The 11,852-nt window shown below is 39.1% G+C and overlaps 1 protein-coding gene across 2 annotated transcripts in view; it reads left to right on the top strand.

The window, feature by feature from the left end:
* The window catches only part of LDAH (lipid droplet associated hydrolase), a 107,768-nt gene that overhangs the window by 17,136 nt on the left and 78,780 nt on the right, over nucleotides 1–11,852 (top strand). The window lies entirely within an intron of this gene.

Here is an 11,852-nt window from a genome sequence, read left to right on the forward strand (position 1 = left end):
AATCTGACCCCTTCTTGGTAAAGTGCTTCTGTTTGCAGCTGGCCAAAATTCCTGATCCAAAATTCCTCTTCCGTTTCACCTCTTCTTGAAGTAAAACTTCCAGTCTCCTGCCATGATGTAAAAGTCTTTTTGGAAAGCAGTCTATTGATATCTACCAAAATTAAAAATACATATGCTTTGCTAGCAGCAAGGGAGAGTTTGAAGTTCTAGGCATGACACATGCTGTTTGATGGAGCAGAGATTTGAGGCCAGGGCAGAGTACAGGATTGAGAAGGTAAGCAGAAACGTCGTCTTAGACTGGAGATGCCAGAATCTTCTGAGGCTAGCATGAAGGAGGTGAAGTTAGTTACTGAAGTGGAGAAGCATGAAGGCATGTCAGGGGGAATAAAGTAGTTTCTGCCTCCTGAGCTCTGTCTTCTCTGCTAATTAAGAGACGAGGTCATCTGTTGAGAATAAATGTGACAAAGGGTAGCTAAGGGCCCTGAGGAAAGCGGTCAGCACTGAGAACAGCAGATACGTAGGATGAAAGGAATTATCAACCAAAAACAAATAGGCAGACTTTGAGCTGCACTGTGATGGGATAGCAGATGTATTGGGAGTGAGATCTCGAAGAGTAGAAGGCCTGTCAGAGTGAGAATGGTTTGAATGTTAACCATTTCTGAGTAATGAGAAAAGCTAAGCCTGTGATTCTTTAAGCTGGGGTTGGGACCAGCAGTATCAACCGAGAACTCCCTAGACATGCAGGTTCTTGGGCCCCATTCTAGATCTTCTGAACCGGAAACTCTGGGGATGTAACAGCCTCTGCGTTAACAAACCCTCCAGAGGATTGTGATACACGCATCACCGATCTGGGGCATAGCTCTTTGGGTAAGCTTAATGTAGGTGACATTCTTCAAATTTGATTAAGGTAATGAGTTATGGGACAAAGATGTTGGCTCAGTGAATCCACCTGGATTTCGAAATCTCCTGACATGGAATGGCAAGCAAGACTATCATTTAAGGGTCAAGGTTTTCAGGGAATGTGTGAGAACGACTAAACCGTTGATAGATGAAAGTGGAGGAGGAGAGGTTGTTAGAGTAAAATGGATTGGTAAGCGGAGCTGGTTGCTCCTGTGCTTCCCCATCAGAGGTCTCATTCACTTACTTGTATTGCACTCGGTGTGGGGAATCCTCTGTCGCAAAAGTCTTTGCTCTCCTTGAGGCATAAGGGTGTTAGAGAAGAGTGCCTGCTCTTCTGCACAGGCTTGAAAGGAAGAGTCCATTATAGTGGAGAGCAGGGTCTAACAAACGATGAAGAGGAAGATACAGGGAGCATTCGGCGAAGACCTGGTGGAGAGAGGGAAACTTAAAACATTTGTTGTTTTATGGTGTCACTGTTTTATAGTGCTTTGACATTTTCAGATGATACTTGGTTTCTTAGTGTTCTTTCATGTTTGCCCTTCTATTCTCATTGCTGCCCTTGGCCCTTTTTCTTGGAGTTCATGGAACCTGTAGGCTGGTGCTGCTCCTTAGTTTTGGAACCCAAAACTGTATTTTGTATTTGGGCTGAGTCTGTTTATACTGTTGGGGAAATTAGGGTGACAGTATTTCAAGGATTGTTAAGCCACTAAAGACATCATGTTTAGGGGCACCTGGGTGGCTCAGTGGGTTAAGCCGCTGCCTTCGGCTCAGGTCATGATCTCAGGGTCCTGGGGTCGAGTCCCGCATCGGGCTCTCTGCTCAGCAGGGAGCCTGCTTCCCCTCTCTCTCTGTCTGCCTCTCCGTCTACTTGTGATTTCTCTCTATCAAATAAATAAATAAAATCTTTAAAAAAAAAAAAGACATCATGTTTAGTCTATCTCTGACAGACTAATAGGACGTTTCATTTTAAACCATTTTATATTTGCAGCTAACAAAATTAATCAATCCCTTTTAAGTTAGTAATGATAATGAGAAGGGATTTAGTAGAATCTGCAGATGGAGCAACTTTTAATTTCATCTTTTCCAGGGAACCTGTGTTTTAAGAGTTTTTGTTAAGTAGCAGTATCCTTGGACTTTCTTTAAATAGGTAAATGAGCAAAGGGAGCCAACTTGAGAATTCACTCTAGAACATATTGAGTCATTCTAACTCTCAAGTGGTCATCTGGGTATAATAGAGTCATGTAATGTGTCTTGTGTGGAGTACAGTGGTTGGAAATGGAACAGACAAGTCTCCATAGGGAAGCCTGGAGTTCCTTCCCCATGACAGCCTTCTGTATAGGTGCCGTGCCACATTAACTTCACATGTGGTGGTTTTGTCCTCTACAAGATTAACTAACTGGAAGGCATAGGTCTACAATTACCATGTTGAATAGTTAGAGTGTATTGCCAGTTAGGGTCTAGTGATGGTCACCACAGCCTCTGTTATATGTTGCTCAGGCATTTGACCATACGCTCAGCCAAGTATGTGTTAATAACACATTTTGATATGATTCAATAGAGTGTTTTACTATCATTTTTATATTAGAATGTTTTCAAACATCCCTACTTCTGAAGATACAAATATACATACATGCATGTGTGTGTATGTCTGATTTTAGTTGCAGAAAAGACCCTTTTCAATCTTTTGTGGTTTCTAACTAAGAAGTTAAGTTCGTGGCTCATAACATGTAATGGTGAAGTATGCAATGACATTTAAATCATTTGTGTTACATTTTCCACTTCTATCTCAGTTGTAAGTTGAATCTTCATGATACTTACTGGCCATTGTGGACTCTTCTGTTTCTTCTGGAGGCAAACTCCTCATTGCTTGAGGGCCTTTGCACCTGTTCTAAGCCCTGTCCTGGTCTGGGTGATTTGTTTTCATCTTTTGGGTCTTAGCTAAATGCCACCTCCTCCTCAAATATTTTTCTCAGGCCACTCTAATTTCTTCCCTTCTCTATCACACAATCCTCTTTATTTCCTCATAGAAGCTGTCTCACTCTTGAGTTATCTTATTTACTTACTTAGCTATGTGTATATATTTCCTACTAGAATATGAATTACAAAAAGACCTTTATCTGTCCTGTGCCTGACACCATGACTTCCATGTAGTAACTGCTCAGTGAGTAATTGATAACTAAAAGAATATACAGATGAAGCTATAGCACTGACTAGAGTGAAATGAACATGGAGTAGTTGACATTATCATTTACTTAATGATGATAAAATGGTGAAAAAGAAAGCTTCAAGGGATTTGCTTAAGATCTTATAGTTATTAAGGGAAAGAACTCAGAACCCAGAGATAGGGAGAAAACATTGTTCTATAGCAGTTCGTTAGCTAGTACTCTCAGTTTCATATTATAACTCATCATAATTATTGCATCTGAATTATATAGTTGTTATCTATGGATTCTTCTGAAACCAGTTTTAACATACTATACACCTTAAAGCACAGAATGTCACATGTCAAATTTATTCAATAAAAAATAAATATGTAGATGTGTATTTTGCTGAGAGGAAGCAAGATGGCGGAGGAGTAGGAAACTGAAATAGCATTAGATCCCAGGAGTTCAGCTAGATAGTTATCCAACCATTCTGAACACGTACAAACTCAACAGGAGGTAGAAGAGAAGAAGAGCAGCAACTCTAGGAACAGAAAATCAACCACTTTCTGGAATGAAGGACATGTGGAGAAGTGAATTCTAAGCAACAGGAAGATAGACCATGGGGGGAGGGACCGGCTCCCAGCAAGCAGCGGAGCAACGGAGCACAAAATCGGAACTTTTAGAAGTCTGCTCCACAGAGGAATTTCACTCCAGAGGCTAAGTGGGGGTGGAGCCCTCACGGGGACAGTGTGATCTCAGGACCTGCAGGGTCACAGAAAGACTGGGGGTGTCTGAGTGGACAGAGCTCCCTGATATCGAAGCAGGGAAGCTGGCTGCAGAGTCAGAGCTGAGGATGGGGCTTTCAGCTCCGGGTTACCTTAAATCATGATCTGGGGCAGTCGGGCCACGGCTCTTCAAGCAGGGACCCCACACATGGCAGATTCAGAGAAACCCCCCCCCCCCCCCCCCCCCCCCGCTTCCTCCTCCAGGAGGAGCGGGGTGGGAATGCACAGCAGGAATCTGCTGGGTTTGGAGACTCCAAATGGGGCCATGGGCCAGAAATAGAAATGCTTGGTCACAGACCAGGTTAGCACAGAGCACAGCCGGAAACCAGGGAGATGGGAGGGATCGAGTGCTTTTCTCCAAGGGCACACTGAGGAGTGGAGCTCAGAGCTCTGGGCTCCTCTGGGCCTGAGAGTGGGAAGCCACCATCTTCATTCCTGTCCTCCAAAGCTATAAGGAAAGCATTCAGGGAACAAAAGTTCCCAAGAGTGAACTGAAGCAGATTACTTAGCCTGGCCCCTGGCAAGTGTGGTGCAATTCCACCTCAGGCAAAGACATTAGAGAAACACTGCAACAGCCCTTCCGCAAGAAGATCAGCAAGAATATCCAGCCAAGACCCAAGTTCACCAAGCAACAAGAACTGCCAAACTCCAGAGCTAGGGGAATGGAACACATAGAATTTATGACTTTTTTTTGCATAATCTTTAGTCTTGCAAAGTTAAATTTTTCTAATTTTATTTTTTCTCATTCTATTTTTTTAACTTTTACTCTTTGCTCTTTTAACATTGTTTAACTATTTTATCTTATCAATACTTTTTTAAAAAATCTTTTAAATTTTTCATTGTTATAGTCATATTTTATCTTTTCTTTGTATTTAACCTTATTTTTTGTATACATATAGGGTTTTTTTCTTTAAATTTTTGGGATATATAATTTCTTCTAATAAATCAAAATATACCCTAAATCTAGCTTCAGCCTGATCACATTCTCTCTGCTTTTTTTTTCTTTTTCCAACCAATTTATCAATTCCTCTTTTAGAATCTTTCAATTTTCATCTTTACAGTCATATTCCATCACTTCATCGTGTTTCCCCTTATTTTTGTATACATATAAGGTTTTCGTTCTTTAAAATTTTTTTAAAATTTTGGATTTTGGGAGATAGTTTCTTCTAAAAGAGACCAGAATACACCCAACATCAAGTGGGTGACTCTGTTCTATTCACCAGTCTAATACATATTTTTTTTAATTTATTTATTCCTCTTTACTTCTCCCCCCAGTTTCGGGTCTCTTCTGATTTGGTTAGTGTATATTTTCTGGGTTCTTTGCCACCCTTTTAGTGTTTTACTCTCTCATTCATATATTCTTATCTGGGTAAAGTGACAGGGTGGAAAAACTCACCACAAAAAACAAAAGAACATGGGGCAGTACCGATGGCTAGGGACCTTGGTAATATGTATATGGACATTGGTAATATGTCAGAACTAGAGTTCAGAATGACAATTCTCAGAGAGCTAGCTGGGCTCCAACAAGGCATGGAGGATGTTAGAGAAACATTGTCTGGATAAATATAAGCTTTTTCTGGAGAAATGAAATAACTAAAATCTAACCAAGCTGAAATCAAAAAAGGAATTAATGAGGTACAATCAAGGATGAAGGCTCTGACTGCTAGGATAAATGAGGCAGAAGGGAGAATTAGTGATATAGAAGACCAAATGATGGGGAATAAAGAAGCTGAGCAAAAGAGAAACAAACAACTAATGGATCACAGGGGGAGAATTCAAGAGAAAAGTGATACCATAAGATGAAACAATATTAGAATAATTGGGATTCTAGAAAAAGAAGAAAGAGAGGGGCAGAAGGTATATTGAAGCAAATTATTGTAGAGAATTTCCCTAATATGGCAAAGGAACAAGCATCAAAATCCAGGAGGCACAAAGAGCCCCCTCAAAAAATCAATAAAAATAGGTCCACACCCCATCATCTAGTAGTAAAAGTTACAAGTCTTAGTGACAAAGAGAAAATCCTGAAAGCAGTTCGGGACAAAAGTCCTGTAACATACAATGGTAGAAATATTAAATTGACAGCAGACTTATCCACAGAGACCTGGCAAGCCAGAAAGGACTGGCATGATATATTCAGAGCACTAAATGAGAAAAATATGCAGCCAAAAATATTATATCCAGCTAGGCTGTCATTGAAAATCAAAGGAGAGACAAAAAGCTTCCAGGACAAACAAAAATTAAAAGAATTTGCAAATACCAAATCAGCCCTACAGGAAATATTGAAAAGGATCCTCTAAGCAAAGAGAGAGCCTAAAAGTAATAGACCAGAAAGGAATAGAGACAATATACAGTAGCAGACACCTTATACAAGGACACTAAATGCATATCTTTCAATAGTTACCCTGAATGTAAATGGGCTAAATGCCCCAATCAAAAGACACAGGGATGAATGGATTAAAAAATGGATAAAAAAACAAGACCCATCAATATGCTGTCTACAAGAAACTCATTTTAGACCCAAAGACACCTCCAGATATAATGTGAGGGAGTGGAAAACAATATGCCATGCTAATGGACATCAAAAGAAAGCTGGGTGGCAGTCCTTATATCAGATAAATTAGATTTCAAGCCAAAGACTATAATAAGAGATGAAGAAGGACACTATATCATACTTAAACGGTCTTTTCAACAAGAAGATCTACCAGTTTTAAGTATCTATGCCCCTAACATGGGATCAGCCAATTATATAAACCAATTAATAACAAAATCAAAGAAACACGTCAACAATAATATAATAATAGTAGGGGACTTTAACACCCCCTCACTGAAATGGACAGATCATCTAAGCAAAAGATTAACAAGTAAATAAAGGCTTTAAGTGACACTGGATGACTTTAAGTGACTTTAAGTGACACTGGATATACTTCACAGATATATTCAGAGCATTCCATCCCAAAGCAAAGAATGCACATTTTTCTAGTGCACATGGAACATTCTCCAGAATACATCACGTCCTGGGTCACAAATCAGGCTTCAACCAGTACCAAAAGACTGGGATCATTCCTTGTGTATTTTCAGACCACAATGCTCTGAAGCTAGAACTCAATCGCAAGAGGAAAGGTGGAAAGAACTCAAATACATGGAGGCTAAAGAGCACCCTGCTAAAGAATGAATGGGTCAACCAGAAAATTAAAGAAGAATTTTTAAAAATTCATGGAAACAAATAAAAATAAAAGCACAACGGTTCAAAATCTTTGGGACAAAACAAAGGCAGTCCTGAGAGGAAAGTATGTAACAATACAAGCCTTTCTCAAGAAATAAGAAAGGTCTTAAGTACACAACCTAACCCTACACCTCAAGGAGCTGGAGAATGAACAGGAAAGAAACCCTAAACCCAGCAGGAGAAGTAAAATAATAAAGACAAAAGCAGAAATCAATGAAATAGATACAAAAAGAACAGTAGAACAAATCAACAAAACTAGGAGCTGTTTCTTTGAAAGAATTAATAAGATTGAGAAACCCCTGGTCACACTTATCAAAAAGAAAAGAGAAAGGGCCTAAATTAATAAAATCATGAATGAAAGAGGAGCAATCGCAACCAACACCAAAGAAATACAAATACAATAACATATTGTGAGCAACTGTATCCCAGAAAATTTGACAATCTGGAAAAAATGGATGGATTTCTAGAGATGTATAAACTACCAAAAGTGAACCAGGAAGAAATAGAAAACCTGAATAGACCCATAACCAGTAAGGAGATTGAAGCAGTCATCAAAAATCTCCCAACAAACATGGGGCACCTGGGTGGGTCAGTGAGTTAAAAATCTCCCAACAAACAAGTTGAGGAGTCAAACTCTCACTCTTTGCCGATGATATGATACTTTATCGAAAACCCAAAAATCTCCACCCCAAATCTGCTAGAACTTGTACAGGAATTCAGTAAAGTGTCAGGATATAAAATCAATGCAAAGAAATCCATTGCATTTCCATACACCTACAGCAAGACAGAAGAAAGAGAAATTAAGGAGTCAATCCCATTTACAATTGCACCCTAAACCATAAGATAACTAGGAATAAACCTAACCAAAGAGGCACAGAAGCTGTACTCAGAAAACTATAAAATACTCATGAAAGAAATTGAGGAATACACAAAGAAGTGGAAAAACGTTCCATGCTCATGGATTGGAAGAAGAAATATTGTGAAAATGTCTATGCTACCTAAAGCAATCTATACATTTAATGCAATCCCTATCAAAATACCATCAGTATTTTCCCAAGAAATGGAACAAATAATCCTAAAATTTATATGGAACCAGAAGAGACCCTGAATAGTCAGGGCAATGTTGAAAAAGAAAGCCAAAGTTAGTGGCATCACAATTCCATACTTCAAACTCTGTTACAAAGCTGTCATCATCAAGACAGTATGGTACTGGCACATATAGACACATAAATCAATGGAACAGAATAGAGAGCCCAGAAATAGACCCTCAACTCTATGATCAACTGATCTTTGACAAAGCAGGAAAAAATTTTCAATGGAAAAAAGACAGTCTCTTCAACAGATGGTGTTGAGAAAATTGGACAGCCACATGCATAAAAATGAAACTGGACCATTTCATTACACCACACAAAAAAATAGACTCAAAATGGATGAACAACCTCAATGTGAGACAGGAATCCATCAAAATTCTTGAGGAGAACACAGGCAGCAACCTCTTCAACCTCAGCCGCAGCAACTTCTTCCTAGAAATATTGCCAAAGGCAAGGGAAGCAAGGGCAAAAATGAACTATTGGGACTTCATCAAGATCAAAAGCTTTTGCACAGTAAAGGAAACAGTCGACAAAACCAAAAGACAGTGGACAGAATGGGAGAAGATATTTTCAAATGACATATCAGATAAAGGGCTAGTATCCAAAATCTATAAAGAACTTATCAAATCCAATACCCAAAGAACAAATAATCCAATGAAAAAATGAGCAGAAGACATGAACAGACATTTCTCCAAAGAAGACATCCAATGGCCAACAGACACATGAAGAAGTGCTCAAAATCACTCGGCATCAGGGAAATACAAATCAAAAACCACAATGAGATACCACCTCACACCAGTCAGAATGGCTAAAATTTACAATTCAGGATATGATAGGTGTTGGTGAGGATGCAGAGAAGGGGAGCCCTCCTACTCTGTTGGTGGGAATGCAAACTAGTGCAGCCACTCTGGAAAACAGTATGGAGGTTCCTCAAAACGTTCAAAATAGAGCTACCCTACAATCCAGCAATCGCACTACTGGTATTTACCCTGAAGATACAAATGTAGTGATCCGAAGGGGCACGTGCACCTGAATGTTTATAGCAGCAATGTCCACAATAGCCATCTATAGATGTCCATCAACAGATGGATGGATAAAGAAGAGCTCCTATATATATACAATGGAATACTATGCAGCCATCAAAAGAAATGAAATCTTGCCATTTGCAGTGATGTGGATGAAACTAGAGGGTATTACGGAGTCAAATAAGTCAATCAGAGAAAGACAATTATCATATGATCTCTCTGATCAGGGTGGGAGGTTGTGGGGATTAGGGAAGGCAAAAATGAAATAAGATGGGATCAGGGAGACAAAGCATAAGAGACTCTTAATCTCACACAACAAACCGAGGGTTGCCAGGGGGAAGTGGGTACGGAGAGGGTGGTTGGGTTATGGACATTGGAGAGAGTATGTGCTATGGTGAGTGCTGTGAAATGTGTAAGCCTGATAATTCACAGACCTGTACCCTTCGGGCAAATAATACATTATATGTTAATAAAACTAATTTTTTAAAAATATGTAATAATAATGCTAGCAGTAATAGCTACCATTTATTCAGCACGTACTGTGTGTCAGATACCATACAAGTGATTGCCAGGCATTAACCCTAATGATAATGCCAGGTACTTTGTGGGCCTTTGTAAGATTAACTGCAAGTTATACAGAAGATCCTAAGCCAGATAATTTATGCTCTTTTTAAAATTCATTATTACTATTTTCTTTTGTATCCTCTTGTAGCCATCACATATTTATTGAGCACTTACCATCTGTGTGGTCTTGGTCAAGCTGTTTAACTTCCTTGTGCCTCAGTTTCCTTATCCAGACAATGGAAATAGGAATAGTATAGGAAATAGGAATAGGATAGGAAATAGGAATAGTCCTCCTTACGGGAGGACTAAAGGAGTTAGTACATGCAAAACACTTAAATGCTGCCTGGCATGTAATAAGGTACAAAACTTTAAAATGTGGACTAGGGGCACCTGGGTGGCTCAGGTGGTTGAGCATCCTACTTGTGATTTCAGCTCAGGTCCTGATCTCAGCGTAATGAGATCGAGCCTTGCATCAGGATCTTCACTCAGCAGGGAATCTTCTTCAGAATTTCTCTCCTTCCCCCACTCCCCCTCCTCTTCCTCTCTCTCTCTCCCTCCTTCTCTCAAATAAATAGATAAATAATTTTTTTAAAATAAAATGTGGACTTATTTTCTAGCCATATGAAAACCACTGTAAAACTTTGCTGAGAGACAAAAACATTTGAGTAAAACATGATGCATTCCTAGAAAATTATAATCAGTAAGGTAAAAAAATCAAATCTTTCTCAATTAATGTATAAATGAGATGAAATTTCAGTCAGAATTCCAAAACGATTTTTAAAAATTGAAGCTGGTGAAAATAATTCTAAAGGCTATGAGATCAGCCTAGAAAATTTAGGGGGTGGAAATTAAGAGAAGAAGGGATTTGCCCTGCCAGTTACTGAAACATTAAAATATAAATAAAATAAATATTAATTAATTAATTAATATAAATAAATACTGAGGTAGTGATCAAGACAGTGTGGCACTAGCAGAGGAGAAAAGGAAAAAGATAAATGGAATAATTTGGAATTAGAATTAGCAAGCTAATGTAAAAGACATTTCAAATCAATGCAGAAAGAGTGGATTATATTATAAATGGTCTTGGGACACTTTGCTAATCACTTGGAAAGAAGTTGGATTGCTACTTTGTCCTTTATTCTAAAAAATATTTCAAACTTATTGAAGATTTAGATACAAAACATGAAGCAATGCAGTCCCCATCAACCACAGATTTTGCAGCCCAGTGCTACACACCACACCCCTCCTCTCCTCCTCCTCCTCAAGCTGCGCTGTGGCCACTCAGCTGGCCAGAGAGCATACTGCTGCCTTTGAGGAAGTTTCTAGGCTATTTAACAAAGATGACACTAGTACAGTAACAAAAAGATATTTGGAACTTGGGTCAGTAGGTGAGAATGCAACAGAAGTAAAATAGCAGTAAGAGTGTAAGACCATTTATTACATATCATGGCTAGACATGGTAAGTCAGTAGCTAGCATTTCTGCAGCACTTGTGTATCTATCAAGCGGTGTTTAAGTTCTTTGTATACATCAGTTCACTTAGTTCTCACATGATGTAGTTGATTATTATCCTCATCTTGTGGACGAAGATGCTAAGGCCCAGAGAGGTTAGATGACTTTCCGAAGGTCACACACTTGGTAAATAGCAAAGCCAGGATTCCGCCTCACACAATCAGGCTCCAGAGTCTGTGCCCTCCACCACTTTGCTTCTTGGCCTGTCTAGGAACTGACAGAGGCAGGTCATGAAGAAATAAATCCATGTTTTTCAACAAGGGTGGCAGAAGTTTTATCAGTGCAGCAAAACCGTGTCTATGGAATTGCAAAGAGGAGAAATAATAAATTGATTGGAAAATTGGCATTGATGGAAATGGACCAGTATCTGTGAAAGCATTATACAGATGATGATTGCAAGATGAAAACCCCATCTCACTGTCTTTTCCCCCTGAAGATGTATCAGATTGACGCTTTTTCTAAAAGGTCATTATTCATTCCATTTCTCTATAGCAAACCTATGTCAAAAATACCTTCTGTGTATACACAAGAAAAGTCTATATGTCTTTTTCCCAAAAGGTCAAACTGTACATCTGCTTATAATCTAAGTCCTTGTGATAAATGACAACG

The sequence above is a fragment of the Mustela putorius genome, unplaced genomic scaffold (assembly GCF_011764305.1).
Source record: "Mustela putorius furo isolate JIRA1106 unplaced genomic scaffold, ASM1176430v1.1 tig00537284_pilon_pilon_pilon, whole genome shotgun sequence".
NCBI classification, from domain to species: Eukaryota; Metazoa; Chordata; class Mammalia; order Carnivora; family Mustelidae; genus Mustela; species Mustela putorius.